Genomic DNA, 17,006 nt, shown 5'->3' on the forward strand with positions numbered 1-17,006 from the left:
ATCCTGTATTGATTTGAAGATCAGGGGTCACTGCTAGAAGGCAGATCCTTCTGAGGACATGACTCATCTACTTGTGTATTTGGAGGACAGAGGTTTGTACATACCTAATAAGCAAGAGATGTACACAGTTTTTAAAGGGGTGTGCCTTATGCTAGGCTTCTTAGTAAAACTTGAAGACTTAACTTGGTGGTAGGACAGAGGTTACACATTCTTAAAAAGAAAATTTCCAGTTCACTCCCCTGAAGGCATTTTTGGCACCTTTGCTCATTAGGGCATTAAAGGAGCACATAAACAAAGATATGTCTGTGACCAAGTTTTAATTTTACTTTATGGTCAGTCATATTTAATCTAATATAGGGAGGTGTCTGTCAGGTTAAGCTTGCATATTTTGAATGACTAAGCTTAATGAAACCTCTTGTAGAACTTAAATTGCAAAAAAAGCAACAGTCTTCACTTAATGGGTGAAGCTGGTATCAATCTGTTACCTTGTCCATCTGTTGCACAAGTATTTGATGTTTTGAAGTTGTAACTCTTGTGTGGATGAAGAGTTCTGCTGTTTATTTTTAATGCACTACGTCTTCCTCCTTGGAAGAAGCCCCCCCCTGTCTTTTGCAGGAAGTTGAAATGTATACTAGGCAGTGAAAGTCTTTGGGTTCTGAAAAAACAGCATTGCCTACATCGTAGAACAGCAGTTGCTAGTGAAGACCATAAAAGAGCAGTATCTGAAAGCAGTCTGAAGGAATGTGTAATGGAAAATCCCAAATGTATATTTTGTCTTTAATCTTTTGCAGATTTGATACCTGAAAGTTGAAGCTTGGTCATTATGAAAGTTTTCAACATCCCAGATAAATAATTTTGTAGCTTTTAAGGAATTCCCTCAGAATTGTACCAAAAGTCCCTTCAGCATTAGAGTGTATTTATGGTAGTGATAGTACAGATTAAGTGTTTTTAGCAAGAGGAATGGTAACGCAGGCATTTAGTTTTTGGATATAGAATTAAGCTGAAAGCTTTTCTGTGTTAAAGACTGTCATGCTGGTCATTTAAATTTATGCTGTGTTATAAGCTGATTAGGGAATGTTATGCTGTTTAGTACTTTGTAAATGAGCTCTGGAAACTTGGTTGGTTGTAGGTGCTTGTTTAAAACATCTTGTTTTTAAAGTGGTGTGTACTGACTAGTAAATCTGAGGTGGAAGCCCTGTTGGGTACAGAACAAAGGATGCATTGTATTACATAATTTAATGGGGGTGCGGGGGGATCTCTAATTTTCTAGATTTCTTTTTATAGGTACCCAGTGGTTCTCTGTAACTTCCAAGAATTTGTTACTGGTATTGGTTCCATGTGCTGCATTTCCACCAAGTAAATCAGAAGGAGTAGGCTAATCTTCTGCAAGTAACATTGGAGGTGCAGAACAGCAAGTGCTTCTCAGCATTTCTGTGTGAAAAGTGAATGTAAACCTGACTGATTATCAGGAGTAGTAGAGCATGAAGGTTGTATGTTACATTTTTATGGGATTTGTGAGTGAATTACATAATTTAATGGGGGTGCGGGGGGATCTCTAATCTTCTAGATTTCTTTTTATAGGTACCCAGTGGTTCTCTGTAACTTCCAAGAATTTGTTACTGGTATTGGTTCCATGTGCTGCATTTCCACCAAGTAAATCAGAAGGAGTAGGCTAATCTTCTGCAAGTAACATTGGAGGTGCAGAACAGCAAGTGCTTCTCACCATTTCTGTGTGAAAAGTGAATGTAAACCTGACTGATTATCAGGAGTAGTAGAGCATGAAGGTTGTATGTTACATTTTTATGGGATTTGTGAGTAAGTTACATAATTTAAGGGGGGTGCGGGGGGATCTCTAATCTTCTAGATTTCTTTTTATAGGTACCCAGTGGTTCTCTGTAACTTCCAAGAATTTGTTACTGGTATTGGTTCCATGTGCTGGATTTCCACCAAGTAAGTCAGAAGGAGTAGGCTAATCTTCTGCAAGTAACATTGGAGGTGCAGAACAGCAAGTGCTTCTCACCACTTCTGTGTGAAAAGTGAATGTAAACCTGACTGATTATCAGGAGTAGTAGAGCATGAAGGTTGTATGTTACATTTTTATGGGATTTGTGAGTGAATTACATAATTTAAGGGGGGTGCGGGGGGATCTCTAATCTTCTAGATTTCTTTTTATAGGTACCCAGTGGTTCTCTGTAACTTCCAAGAATTTGTTACTGGTATTGGTTCCATGTGCTGGATTTCCACCAAGTAAATCAGAAGGAGTAGGCTAATCTTCTGCAAGTAACATTGGAGGTGCAGAACAGCAAGTGCTTCTCACCATTTCTGTGTGAAAAGTGAATGTAAACCTGACTGATTATCAGGAGTAGTAGAGCATGAAGGTTGTATGTTACATTTTTATGGGATTTGTGAGTGAATTCTTAATTGTAGTAGTTGCGTTTTTTGGGGGTTTTTTTCCATTTTTGTTTTTTTCTTTAGGTGTCGCAAGAGTTGTAGAGGTGTTTGAATGGAGTTTGGCAGTTTAACACTTGCAAGTTGCATGCACTATGCTTGTCACTTCAGCTCAAGGAGGCAGTACTGTGAGCTTGTAGTTAAAATGCTGGCGCTTCACTAGTAAGATTTGTATGTAAACAGTTACAAGTTTTAAAGGGGGGGGGGTTCTTACTACTTTAGTCTTTTTCCCCCCTCAGGTGTCCCAAGATTCCTGCACTTTGTATCCTGTATTGATTTGAAGATCAGGGGTCACTGCTAGAAGGCAGATCCTTCTGAGGACATGACTCATCTACTTGTGTATTTGGAGGACAGAGGTTTGTACATACCTAATAAGCAAGAGATGTACACAGTTTTTAAAGGGGTGTGCCTTATGCTATGCTTCTTAGTAAAACTTGAAGACTTAACTTGGTGGTAGGACAGAGGTTACACATTCTTAAAAAGAAAATTTCCAGTTCACTCCCCTGAAGGCATTTTTGGCACCTTTGCTCATTAGGGCATTAAAGGAGCAGATAAACAAAGATATATGTGTGACCAAGTTTTACATTTTACTTTATGGTCAGTCATATTTAATCTAATATAGGGAGGTGTCTGTGAGGTTAAGCTTGCATATTTTGAATGACTAAGCTTAATGAAACCTCTTGTAGAACTTAAATTGCAAAAAAAGCAACAGTCTTCACTTAATGGGTGAAGCTGGTATCAATCTGTTACATTGTCCATCTGTTGCACAAGTATTTGGTGCCCACTGCAGTCCAAGAAAAGAAAGATTGATCTTAATCAACTTCGAAGTGCCAATAGTTCTGCATTGTCAGTCTTGGCTCAACAAGGTTATAACAGGGTTTTCTTTTCTGCTCAAGAGTTCTGAATTGTTAGTTTGGCATAACAAGGTGTAACAGTGCTGCCACCAAGTTAAAGCATATTTTCAACACTTGGCGTAGATTTGAGGGTTTTCTTCTTTTTTTTTTCTCTCCCCTTCAGCAAGTGCATGTAATGCTAGGAAAAGTAGGAATTCTGAGAGACTGCAAGTGTTTGCATTTATACTGTGGGGTTGGACTTGATTTTCTGTCTTTTTCTGAGGTGCAGGTATTCTTTACCAAGCACTGTTAACTAGTGTTTTCAAGTACTTTGGAAGAAAAACAAGTATTTTAATGTTGCCTTCAAATTTACATGAGGGGTTGTAGGGGGAATTTTCACTTTGTTTTAGTGTCCTATCTAGGTGCAGATGTTCGTTTCCTGACTTCCATATCTCCTGATTTCAAGTACTGTGAAAGAAAAGTAGGTATTTCAGTTGCATCCTGGGGGGTACTAATTTTCATATTTTATCTTTTCCCCAGGTTTAAGTATTTTTTTCACCAAGTAGTTTGGAAGAAAAGCAGGTATATCACGTGCTTCAAATTTACATGAGGGGTTGTGGGGGGAATTTTCACTTTGTTTGTCTCTTATCTAGGTGCAAGTGTTCATTATCTGGCTTCCATATCTCTTGATTTCAAGTACCTTGGAAGAAAAGTAGGTATTTCAGTTGCATCCTTCAAAATTTGCATAAGGTTTTTTTTTGGGGGGGGTTCTAATTTTCATGTTTAGTCTTTCCCCAGGTTCAAGTATTTTTACCAAGTACATTGGAAGAAAAGCAGGTATTTCACATGCTTCAAATTTACATGAGGGTTGTGGGGGGGAATTTTCACTATTGATTTTAGTGTCTTATCTAGGTGCAAATGTTCATTTTTCCGGCTTCCATATCTCTTGATTTCAAGTATCTTGGAAGAAAAGTAGGTATTTCATTTGCATCCTTCAAATTTGCATAGGTTTTTTGAGGGGGGGGTCCTAATGTTCATGTTTAGTCGTAGTATTTTTTACCAAGTGCCTTGGATGAAAAGTTATTTTCTGTTCTTCAAATTTACATAAGGGTTGGAGGTGGGGGGATTTTTACTTTTATTGTTTTAGTCGCTTATCTAGGTGCAAATGTTCGTTTTTCCTGTTTCCATGTCTCTTGATTTCATGTACGTTGGAAGAAAAGTAGATATTTCAGTTCCAGCCTTCATATTTACATAAGGGTTTTTTGGGGGGGTTCTAATTTTCGTGTTTAGTCTTTCCCCAGGTTCAAGTATTTTTTACCAAGTACTTTGGAAGAAAAACAGGTATTTCAGGTGAAAAACTGTCAAATTTACATACGTTGGGAGGTAACTTCATAGATGGAAGTATCCTTGCTAAGCAATTGTAATTAGTGATTTAAAACACTTTAGAAGAAAAGCCAGTATTTTGAATTGTAAAATCTTCAAATTTACATGTGCAGTTGAGGTAAGACGCCAGCTTTCATAACTAGTAATTTCAAGTACTTCTTAAGAAAATTGGTTATTAAGAATGGGGCTTTGGGGGGGGATTTTTATCTTTTCTTTTTTTTTTTTCTCTCCAGGTGGTTTAAATGTTTCCCAACTCTCATAACTGGTGATTTGAACTACTTTGGAAGAAAAGCAGGTGTTTTTGTGTTTGATTACACACATTCACATTTACATAAGGTATGTAGGCGGAAGTGTTTTCACTCAGCTCTCATAACCAGTGATTTCAAGTACTTTGGAAGCAAAGCAAGTATTATTTGTATTACATACTTTCAGATTTATGTAAGGGATGTGGGGGTTAAATTTATTTACCCAGATTGCAAGTGTTTTCACCCAGCTCTCATAACCAGAGATTTAAAGAACTTTGGAAGAAAAACAGGTGTTTTAATTTTGTACCTTCAAGTTTACATGAGGGGTTGGGGGGGGGGGGATTTTCACTATAGTCTTATTTATTTATTTTTTGTCTTCAGGTACAAGTATTCCCCAGCTCTTGTAACTACAGATTTGACATGCTCTTGCACTTATGTAAAGCAACAAAGGTTGCAAACATTTGTGGCAACTTTGTTGCTCATTAAGGCATTAAAAGAGCAGATAAACAAAGATATGGATTAGTGTGACCAAGTTTTAATTGTACTTGTTTATGGTCAAGCATATTTAAGCTAATAATAGGGAGGTGGCTGTGAGGTTAAGCTTGCATATTTTGAATGGCTAAGCTTAATGAAACGTCTTGTAGAACTTAAATTGCAGAAAAAGCAACAGTCTTCACTTAATGGTTGAAGCTGGTATCTTAGTCTGTTACCTTGTCCATCTGTTGCGCAGTTATTTGGTGCCCACTGCAGTCCAAGAAAAGAATGATTGATCTTAATTAACTTTGACTCCAAACTTTTTTTTAGTGTCAATAGTTCTGCATTGTCAGTCTTGGCTCAACAAGGGTATAACTGGGTTTTCTTTTGTGTTCGAGTTCTGAGTTGTCAGTTTGGCATAACCTCGTATAACTGTGCTTGCCACCAAATTAAAACATATTTTCAACACTTGGCATACATTTGTTGAGGCTTCTCTCTTTTTTCCCTCCCGTTTAGCAATTGTGTGTAATGCTAAGAAAAGTAGGAATTTTGAGAGACAAATTATTTTTGCATTTATAGTATGGGGCTGGATTTGCCACTTTTTGGCTTTTTCTGAGGTGCAGGTTTTCTTTACCAAGAACTGTTAACTAGTGTTTTAAGAACTTTGGAAGAAGGACGGGTATTTTAATGTTATACCTTCAAATTTACATGAGGGGTTGATGGGGGGGGCTGTCAATTTATTTTTTTTTGTGTCTTATCTAGGTGCAAATGCTCATTATCCAGCTTCCATATCTCTTTGATTTTAAATACCTTGGAAGAACAGTAGGTATTTCAGTTTCATCCTTCAGATTTACATAAGGGTTTGGGGGGGGGGGTTCCAGTTTTAGTATTTAGTCTTTTCCCAAGGTTCAAGTATTTTTTTCCCAGTACCTTGGAAGAAAAACTGGTATTTCACGTGCTTCAAATTTACTTTGGGGGGGGGTCACTTTATTGTTTTAGTCCCTTAGCTAGGTGCAGATGTTCGTTTTTCTGGCTTCCATATCTTTTTATTTCAAGTACCTTGAAAGAAAAATAGGTATTTCGGTTGCAGCCTTTAAATTTACATAAGGGTTTTTTTTTTGGGGGGGGGGGTCTTAATTTTCGTGTTTAATTTTTTTCCCCAGGTTTAAGTATTTTTTTACCAAGTACTTTGATAAAAAAGCAGGTATTTCATGTACAAACCATCATATTTACATAAGAATTTGAGGGGGGGTTAATTTCATAGATGGAAGTATCTTTGCTAAGCAGTTGTAACTAGTGATTTAAAGCACTTTAGAAGAAAAGCCAATATTTGATTTGTAAAACTTTCAAATTTACATGTGCGGTTGAGGTGTGACTTGCCAGCTTTCAAAACTTGTCATTTCAAGTACTTTGTAAGAAAATCGGTTATTAAGAATGGGGCTTTGGGGGGGCTTTTTATCTTTTCTTAGTTTTTCTCCAGGTTTAACGTAACTTTGGAAGAAAAGCGGGTGTTTTTGTGTTTGATTACACACCTTCACGTTTACATAAGGTATGTAGGTGGAAGTGTTTTCACCCAGCTCCAGTAACCAGTGATTTCAAGTACTTTAGAAGAAAAGCAGGTATTTGTATTACATACTTTTCAAATTTACACAAGGGATATGGGGGGGTTTTAATTTTCTTTAGTCTTTCCCCAGATGCAAGTGTTTTCACCCAGCTCTCATAATCGGTGATTTAAAGAACTTTGGAAGAAAAACAGGTATTTTAATTTTATACCTTCAAATTTACATGAGAGGATGGGGGGGGTTTCACTTTATTGTTTTAGTATCTTATCTAGGTGCAAATACTCGTTATCCAGCTTCCATGCCTCTTGATTTCAAGTACGTTGGAAGAAAAGTAGGTATTTCAGTTGCAAGCCTTCAAGTTTGCATAAGGGTTTGGGGGGGATTTTTACTTTTTTTTTTGTCTTCCAAGTGCAAGTATTCCCCAGCTCTCGTAACTACAGATTTGACATGCTCTTGCACTTATGTAAAGCAACAAAGGTTGCAAACATTTGTGGCAACTTTGTTGCTCATTAAGGCATTAAAAGAGCAGATAAACAAAGATATGGATTAGTGTGACCAAGTTTTAATTGTACTTGTTTATGGTCAAGCATATTTAAGCTAATAATAGGGAGGTGGCTGTGAGGTTAAGCTTGCATATTTTGAATGGCTAAGCTTAATGAAACGTCTTGTAGAACTTAAATTGCAGAAAAAGCAACAGTCTTCACTTAATGGTTGAAGCTGGTATCTTAGTCTGTTACCTTGTCCATCTGTTGTGCAATTATTTGGTGTCCACTGCAGTCCAAGAAAAGAATGATTGATCTTAATTAACTTTGACTCCAAACTTTTTTTTAGTGTCAATAGTTCTGCATTGTCAGTCTTGGCTCAACAAGGGTATAACTGGGTTTTCTTTTGTGTTCGAGTTCTGAGTTGTCAGTTTGGCATAACCTCGTATAACTGTGCTTGCCACCAAATTAAAACATATTTTCAACACTTGGCATACATTGTTGAGGCTTCTCTCTTTTTTCCCTCCCGTTTAGCAATTGTGTGTAATGCTAAGAAAAGTAGGAATTTTGAGAGACCAAATAATTTTTGCATTTATACTATGGGGCTGGATTTGCCACTTTTTGGCTTTTTCTGAGGTGCAGGTTTTCTTTACCAAGAACTGTTAACTAGTGTTTTAAGAACTTTGGAAGAAGGACGGGTATTTTAATGTTATACCTTCAAATTTACATGAGGGGTTGATGGGGGGGGGCTATCAATTTATTGTTTTAGTGTCTTATCTAGGTGCAAATGCTCATTATCCAGCTTCCATATCTCTGATTTTAAATACCTTGGAAGAACAGTAGGTATTTCAGTTTCATCCTTCAGATTTACATACGGGTTTGGGGGGGGGGTTCCAGTTTTAGTATTTAGTCTTTTCCCAAGGTTCAAGTATTTTTTTCCCAGTACCTTGGAAGAAAAACTGGTATTTCACGTGCTTCAAATTTACTTTGGGGGGGGGGTCACTTTATTGTTTTAGTCCCTTAGCTAGGTGCAGATGTTCGTTTTACTGGCTTCCATATCTTTTTATTTCAAGTACCTTGAAAAAAAAATAGGTATTTCGGTTGCAGCCATCAAATTTACATAAGGGTTTTTTGGGGGGGGTCTAATTTTCGTGTTTAATTTTAAGTATTTTTTACCAAGTAGTTTGATAAAAAAGCAGGTATTTCATGGACAAACCATCAGATTTACATAAGAATTTCGGGGGGGGGGTTAATTTCATAGATGGAAGTATCTTTGCTAAGCAATTGTAACTAGTGATTTAAAGCACTTTAGAAGAAAAGCCAATATTTGATTTGTAAAACTTTCAAATTTACATGTGCGGTTGAGGTGTGACTTGCCAGCTTTCAAAACTTGTCATTTCAAGTACTTTGTAAGAAAATCGGTTATTAAGAATGGGGCTTTGGGGGGCTTTTTATCTTTTCTTAGTTTTTCTCCAGGTTTAACGTAATTTTGGAAGAAAAGCGGGTGTTTTTGTGTTTGATTACACACCTTCACGTTTACATAAGGTATGTAGGCGGAAGTGTTTTCACCCAGCTCTAGTAACCAGTGATTTCAAGTACTTTAGAAGAAAAGCAGGTATTTGTATTACATACTTTCAAATTTACACAAGGGATATGGGGGGGATTTTAATTTTCTGTAGTCTTTCCCCAGATGCAGGTGTTTTCACCCAGCTCTCATAATCGATGATTTAAAGAACTTTGGAAGAAAAACAGGTATTTTAATTTTATACATTCAAATTTACATGAGGGGATTGGGGGGGTTTCACTTTATTGTTTTAGTATCTTATCTAGGTGCAAATACTCGTTATCCAGCTTCCATGCCTCTTGATTTCAAGTACGTTGGAAGAAAAGTAGGTATTTCAGTTGCAAGCCTTCAAGTTTGCATAAGGGTTTGGGGGGGATTTTTACTTTTTTTTTTTTTTTTTTTGTCTTCAGGTGCAAGTATTCCCCAGCTCTCGTAACTACAGATTTGACATGCTCTTACACTCGAGTAGATTTTTATCAGTCACAAAATTCATTAAGGCAGAGTGGAACAAAGGTATGCATTACCAAGTTCACTTGACGTGTAGAAAGTCTGCTTTTTGCCAGGGATAATGTGATCTACAGCTAGTAAACAGGTATTCGTCGTTGACCTGAATCATTGATATTTTGATTGCACTATTTTACCTTCCAAATTCTTGTGCATTTGTTTCAAATTCTCTCTTCTGGGAGTATGTATTCTGAAATAATGGAATAAAATATGTGTAATGAAGAGGATGAAGGTTTTTAGTCGGGCTTTCACCCATAACGGGGCCTACCAGTGTCACAGTATTCAGTTGTTACAAAGTGCTGTCCTTGTCAGACCGTTTTAGTTTTTTACTTTAGTAGAGATGTCATAAGCATAATTCTTTCACCTTGGAACATGATAGAATTGCACAAAAGCTAACGACAAATTTTGTTTTTTCCTCCATGTCTGTCATTGGATTTTGGCAAGCTCTGTAAAAGGACCTGATGTCCTGTTAAAACTGGACAGTAATACCATATTGGAATAAATAAATAGGAATAATAAAACCATAGCTGTTTTTTGAGTTGGTCAGCCTAGCTGTTCCAGTAATTCTTGGCTGTACAGCATGTTGTACGTGTCCAACAATGGTGCTGTGCTTTGTGATGAGCTTTTGAATTGGTGGCACTGGTATTAAACTTCATTAAAACCGTATTGTAGTATTTGTATGAAGGGAATATTAACCTCTTCTAGACCTGTTAGAATAAATTAACATTAAACCTGCTAGAATAAAATTAACAATTTTAAAGGAGTTGTTAATGCTGTTGTACTGTGGAGTAAATGTGGTATTCCACTGCAGGAAACTGGCTGAATTGGCTTATTAGATGAAATTTGAGTTGACAGTGCAAGCGTTTTACCCGCTTTTATCTGCTAATAAAACTGTGAATACCCCCATGGGGCCAGTTTATTTTGGGAGGCTTTAAATATGATAATTAAGCTTATGAATAATTTGTAGACATTTTATAGTTTACATTACAAAAACTGTTTTTGCAGAAGATGCAGAGCTCTTAATTTAGGGTGCTTTTTGGGTGGTGCTTCAAGTGTAACAGCCCCGTCTTGTCTTGTTTTGGTTGTCTGCCTGTAATATAATTTTTGGAACATGCAAGTAAATTAAAAGTAACGGCACAAATCCTAGTCAGATCTTGAACTTGTAACTCCATTGTGGATAAAGAATTTTGCCGTCTGTTTTTAATGCAGGAGGTCTCCTTTCTCTTGCGAAGGAACATGTCTTTTGCAGGAAGTTATGTATATACTAGCCAGTGAAAGTCATTGGCTTCTGAAAATCCAGAATTTCATGCAAAATAGAACAGCAGTTGCCAGGTTTGATGCTAGAAAGTGAAAGCTTGGACATTATGAAATTTCTGAACATCCCAGATAAGTAATTTTGTAGCTTTTGAGGAATGCCCTCAGAATTGCACCAAAAGTGCAGTCAGCACTACAGTGTATTTGTGGTAGCGATTGTACAGATGAAATGTTTAGCAAGTTGAATGGTAATGCAGGTGTTTAGTTTTGTGAGACAGAATTAAGCTAGAAGCTTTTATGTGTTAAAGACTTTGTCTGGCATGCTTTTCATTGTGTTTAAATACTTGTATTCCGAATTTATTTTATAAGAAAGTTGCCTCCCTGATTCACTTTTTGGAAGTGTTTTTTTAAGTAGGTTTTGATTTGTTACACCCCAGTTAATGTTTTTTTGGGGTGGCTATTTACAGATCTGGATTGTTAATGTAATTGGACAGGTCTGAACTAGCAGGCTAAGTGTATCGATAACATCAAATTTGTCTCAAGTCAGTCTCAAGTTTGGTGCAAGTTATTTACATATTAAATGCAGTCTGTTGGATAATGTGTTTTATTGTGTGAAGCCAGATTGTGAGTGAAGTTGCATTTGTGGCAGGGTTTCAAGCTCTCCATTTCTGTAAGTCAGCCAGAAGAGGGCAGAGGAGTAGGTGATGGTAGAATAGACAGGTAGTGTTCAAAGAAGTAGGTGCTCTTTAGGTGTCAGGCAGTCATTAGGACTAGGTTTTCTTTTCCTGAGGAAGCAAAGTGTTGCTGCTTCAGGTTTTGCTTTTTCCTTTCCTCCTCTAACCCCCCCCTAAAAAAAAAGCAAAAGATGTTGGTGGTTGGCACTCCTGGATTCCAGGATGGGGTTCAAATCCCTGCAGCATCCTTGCTTTTCTGTCTTTGTACTTGCCTTTCTCTTTCTTTGAAAACAATGTGGGATGTTTCTGTGTATGGTTAGTTCCTAAGTTTGTCTATTAGACAATGTTAAATTAAAGAATAATGTTTCTGTGTATGGTTAGTTCCTACGTTTGTCTATTAGACAATGTTAAATTAAAGAATGTTTGATTTGAGTTTGTTTCTAACTTTACTTTTAAGTTGAATATGCACATTTAGCTCCTTAGGTCATTCCCCACCCTTTTGCAGAATGCTTGACTTGTAGATAACCTCTTATTCCAGGTCATCCTTAATTAGAATTGATGTTTTCTTATGGCATTTCCTCTGAGGGGAGTCAATGGTTGGAGCCTGTTTTGTCTCTGATGTGACTCGGTCTTAGTTGCTATACGTTACACCACAAGGTGGGTCTTGGTTGGAACATGACTGCAGTGTGACGCTTTTGATGACTTCCTCAGGAGCCCTTCTTTTTATTCTGATGACTCAGTTTTACAGCTGTGATTAAGCGAGTCTCATCCAGACATCAAGTCACTCAAAACTAGCCACATTGTTTTTCCATTGCCGGTGATGACCTATTTATTTTGCTTTACATTTGGTAGGGTTCAAATCTGATCAGCTTTGCCGAGGCCTTCCACTTGGAAAATCTACAAAAGTACACATTTTCTACCTGAGCTACATACAAGAGCCTAGACACCCTTTCTTCTTTATTGCAATCTTGTGTTGGACTTTAAGCAAACCCCTTCCATATAGGTGAAAGTTACTGTAGCACTAAGTTTTATCTAGTTGCCATTTCAAGTGTTCATGCCGGGTCGAATTCACCTCTTCTAACATCCCTCAAGATTTCTAAAGCTTTCCTCAAAGGTACCTTTAAACTTTTAAAAATGTGTAACTATTAACTGGTGAATAAAACACATTTGAGAAATCCTTTGTAGAGTTACAGAGCAAAGATTTGAAAGTGGTGCAGTAAAGTACTACTTTGCATAGTTTTCTTTTAACATGAGTTTTTTGGATACTGAACTTTAAAACAGGTTTACAACACTGTCATAATTTTCAATGAGAATTTTACAGTATGAGACTACCAAGACTACATGAGTTAATTTGAATGGCACAACAAAGAAAACAGAACGACTCTGGCTGCGAGATGGACTGAGTGTGAATGAGCTGAAATAATTGTGAGTGTCACAGAGAAACATCTCACTACTTGGTTTGCAAAATTGCTTCATGGAAAAAAGAAAAGTGACTTAAACATTCTGCAATGTGGAAAAGAGAGCTGTAATTACTTGTAACTGGTGTATATAAATGGATGTACATAATGTTCTAGCTAAGTACTGCATTAAACATACTGAAGTCCTGCACTCCGAAAGGTGGTGAAACATTCAGTTTTCACGTTCAGATGCCTTTATACCCCTGCATTCAGAAACTGTGTATTAAAGGCAACATCAGTCTCCCTCTCACAGCTGTTAAAACATTGCTATATACAAAGTGCTTTTAAGAATGCCATTCTACCCTTAAAAGTTTGTTGAATCTGACCCTTCCTTAGAAAAGGGAGTTTTGATGATATGCATCTGTTCACAAAGCACCATTTTGTGAGGAAAGAAATTGGATATTTTAATTATGATGCAATGAAAACTCAAAAGTAGATGCAATTTTGGGCATGTGTTGCACTCCAAACGGAACTGTCACATTTAAATGTCTGTAAATCTGAATTAATGATTTAAATGCATTTCTGCATCCCACAACATTGGTAATGTCAGTAAGTAATGAAATATCTCTTATTGGTATGACAACTCATATCTACCATGGACATGACTGCAGTCATTGCCCTGAAAGTATTTAGTCTTGTAACTAAGAGCAAGGAGAAACTGTAGAAATTAACTTGGCAGTTTTGTGTAGGCTTATTTTTGGTTGCCAATACAAGGTAATCTGTGAAACAGTTAACATTTTAGTGAAATGTTTTATGCAACAAACCTGGACATTAAATTGTAACAAGAGTTGTATTATTTGGTGCAGATGTAGCTGTTTTTCATGTTTGTTACGAGTGCCAATTCGCAGTTCCTGATCACCTTTTTATGTATGAATATTTGAGATGCTTAGAATGTTAAATGTTTTAAAGCAAATGTATAGTGGCTTTAGTTCCTTACTAAAAATGTTTAGGATTTTGTGCATTATTAATTTACCCAGTAAGAAAATGAGAAATGTCCATGTTTATAGCTGAACTTGAATTTGCAGTAAGGATGATGTGAAGTTTACAAAGGAACAAACTGAAAAACAAAACATGGGTTGTGTCTTTATTGTGTTAATTGTCAGCAGCACTAGTTTTCAGTCTTTTACACACACTTTCCCAGCAAAATGTAATTGTTTTGATGTGTACACTTTTCCTTTAATTAGTGGCAATTCGTGTGTCTCCATCAAAGTCGAAAGGCTGTATTTTCCCCTACGTTCCTCACACATTCAGTGCCGCCCCTGACAAGATCAGTTGTTAACTGGTACCGGTTACTAGCAGTGGTCATTCCTTTACAAATGCAGATGACCTGCCTATCCATTTTAACCCATTTTTGAGTGGGTGTATGTAGTAAAATATTCTGGTCATGTGATATTCTCTAACAAGCTAGATCAGCAACTTGCTGCCACATATGACAATCCTCCCCACCCCAGACAAATTCCACTTTCTGTTTGCATATATCTCATAATGATTTAACTGTGATCACGTAGAAGAAATGTCTGTACTAATGTATTTTAACTTGTTTCTTTGACACATTCAAGGCTACTCCTAGTTCCTAGTCAAGCCACATCGACTGTCAGTTTGTGATGAAGTCAGCTTTTGTTTATTATACAGCATGCCTTTCCCACTCGCCTACGTCCAAATACTCAACACTTTTGGCAGCAGAGAAGATTAAGACTTTGAGCAGTTAGGCTACTTCCTGTCAAGTATACAGGGGACTGACTTCTTCCACCTTCATCTGCCAATTAAGCATGACAATTGAGCAAGTCACTTAACCAGACAGTGCCACCAGATTGTCCCTGAAAAAGATTCTTGTGCCAGTGGTTTACCAGTTAACAAGCGAGTAAATTAACCACTTTCTCACCGGAGTAGTCGACAAGTGAAATAATGTCCACAGCAGTGTTAGTTCCTTGCCTTCATATGCAGCCTGCTTCCAGTCCTGTAAACACTTGACTTGTGATATTTGTGATCAGGTAAAACAAAAATGCGTAATGTGTTTCAACTTGATTAATCATCTCACAAAAGTATATTGCCCCTCCCATACTTAACCCCACATGTGTGATCAAATAATTGTCATATTCAGAGTTATTTCTCATCTTACTCAACAGATGGGTCATCAGATCCAGTGTCGCACCTCTTTCATGTTAGATCCAGGGCTTAGGTTCCTCCCCTGTCCATTAATTCCTTCATATCTCTACAATACCCCAAATCTCATTTGCCTCCTATTCTGTTATGACATGATCTGGGGCTTAGTGCTCGATACAGAAGTAGATGACTGTTTATCCTTTACGGAGTCATTTTGAGTATAGCTTGGATTTCATCTCCCCTTATTTTAGTTTAGCCTTTCCTTAATAGGCAAGCTTTTTTATGTTTGGTAATTAGTACCTTTTTGGGATTTCCTTCCCACCCTTTGTCCCTTACCATGTTTTTATAAATTGGTCCTAAAAGGTCTTCTCCCTGCCCAAGTGGGAGAATTGACTGCTTCTGCTTCTCCTTCAACCAAGAAAGTAGGGCACAAATTAAAAACTTTCGAGAGAAGGATAAGGTGAGAGAGTGAAAGCAAGGAACAGGAAAAAGAGAAACAAATCTAACTTGTCTAGTCCTCCTAGACTGGTGCCAAAAATACAAAGTCAGACCCCATGTTTTGTCCAGTAGTCGATTCGGATCTGATTACCCTTCAGGCAGATTTTCTGTGGAGCGGACCAGTCCTCTGAGCCATTCCCTCATCCTTCATGAAATGCCGACTCACTGATCATCCAGGCCACCTTCTGTGACCTCCTTCTTTAGGTCTTTTTGATCTTTGAGAACTCGTTTGGAAGTAGACATTGACAGGATGATATAAAAGTTTTAGACTGAAGTACAGATGAGGGTCCTCCCAACGTCCCACCATGGGCTCCAGGACAGGTCCTAACAACACCCTTGCTAATATCTTCTCCCGTCTACCCACAGTTCTGAGTGATAGCAATAGGATGACCTTGTTGGAGCTAAATGCTTAAGCTGGCTCCAATTCTGGTTTCCCTTATCCTTGTGATAATGTTGAATCACAAAGGATCTTAAGAGATGAGAGGTCAGGTCTGAAGTCCAGGGCTCAGGACTGACTCCCAAGATTATCAGAGCCATCTCTACACTTGAATGTTTTGGTCCTAGATATCTTGGCTCCTGTATCTGCTTCAGAGCAGAGTTGGATTGAGGCCCAGGAGATTGCTTCACCAAAATTTTCGGATTCTAATGAGTCTTCCTGTGCTGTGGCTTGACAGTAACTTTGAGGAAGGGTAGGGGTTGCCAAGATCTTCCCTTGATGTTTCCATTAGAGACATACTTAAATTGAAATGGGGGATTGGTCCATTGACGCCCCCCAGCCAAGAGGAGTCTGTATTCCTAGAGGCCTTTGTGGCTGGCTTTTATACTTCTTGGATGGTCCCACCCACAAATGAGCTCACTGACCTGGTTTCTTAGGAGGCTCAGAAGGAACCCAATGTGATGGAGCAGATTCAGTGAAAACCAGACAAAATACTGGTATCCCCTCCGAAAAGGCCATATTGGAACTAGCCTGTATGACTAATTTCCAGACTTGATCACGGAGCTTTCCAAGTCTCTCTCTCGGGTAATTTGCCTACTGATATATAGAAGACTGTGGAATTGCAGCTGTCTACCCTTCATAAAATGTCTAAAGTGTCCATGTGAGTGCTCTCCAAGTCAGTTGATATGTTGAGTGGTAGGCACTGGCATGCCTGGGTTCTTCTCTGCAATTTTGAGGACATTTTCAAGATGTCCTTTGTCAACGCTTCCCTTTGTGAAACTGGCAGATGTGGTGAAGCATATAATCAAGAGTTTTGCAGTCTTGACTCTTGGGTGCAGAAGTTAATTATCAGAGGCTGTTGTTCTCTTTTGTTTTCCCCAACAAACAAGAGTCTCATTCCCAGCATTACACCCAGTCAGAGAAAATTGGCAACAACAGAAATTTCAAAACTGCTAGAAAAGTGAGTCATCCGGGAGGTTCCACCAGACCAGCAAGAATCTGGAGTGTATTCTAGACTCCTTTTGGGTCCAAAAAAAGACCAGGGACCTCAGGCCCATTCAGACGTTTTGGATATACACCATTCAGTCT

The 17,006-nt window shown here is 37.9% G+C and overlaps 1 long non-coding RNA gene across 1 annotated transcript; it reads left to right on the forward strand.

Moving 5' to 3' along the window:
* Positions 1-2,602: 2,602 nt before the first annotated feature.
* Positions 2,603-13,950, forward strand: LOC122805549. Its single transcript, XR_006365381.1, has 2 exons — positions 2,603-9,504; positions 12,276-13,950. It is a non-coding gene; the product is annotated as an uncharacterized LOC122805549 (long non-coding RNA).
* The last annotated feature ends 3,056 nt before the right edge of the window (positions 13,951-17,006 follow it).

Source organism: Protopterus annectens, chromosome 6.part1 (genome assembly GCF_019279795.1).
Source record: "Protopterus annectens isolate FY-2018-M chromosome 6.part1, PAN1.0, whole genome shotgun sequence".
Classification (NCBI taxonomy): domain Eukaryota; kingdom Metazoa; phylum Chordata; order Ceratodontiformes; family Protopteridae; genus Protopterus; species Protopterus annectens.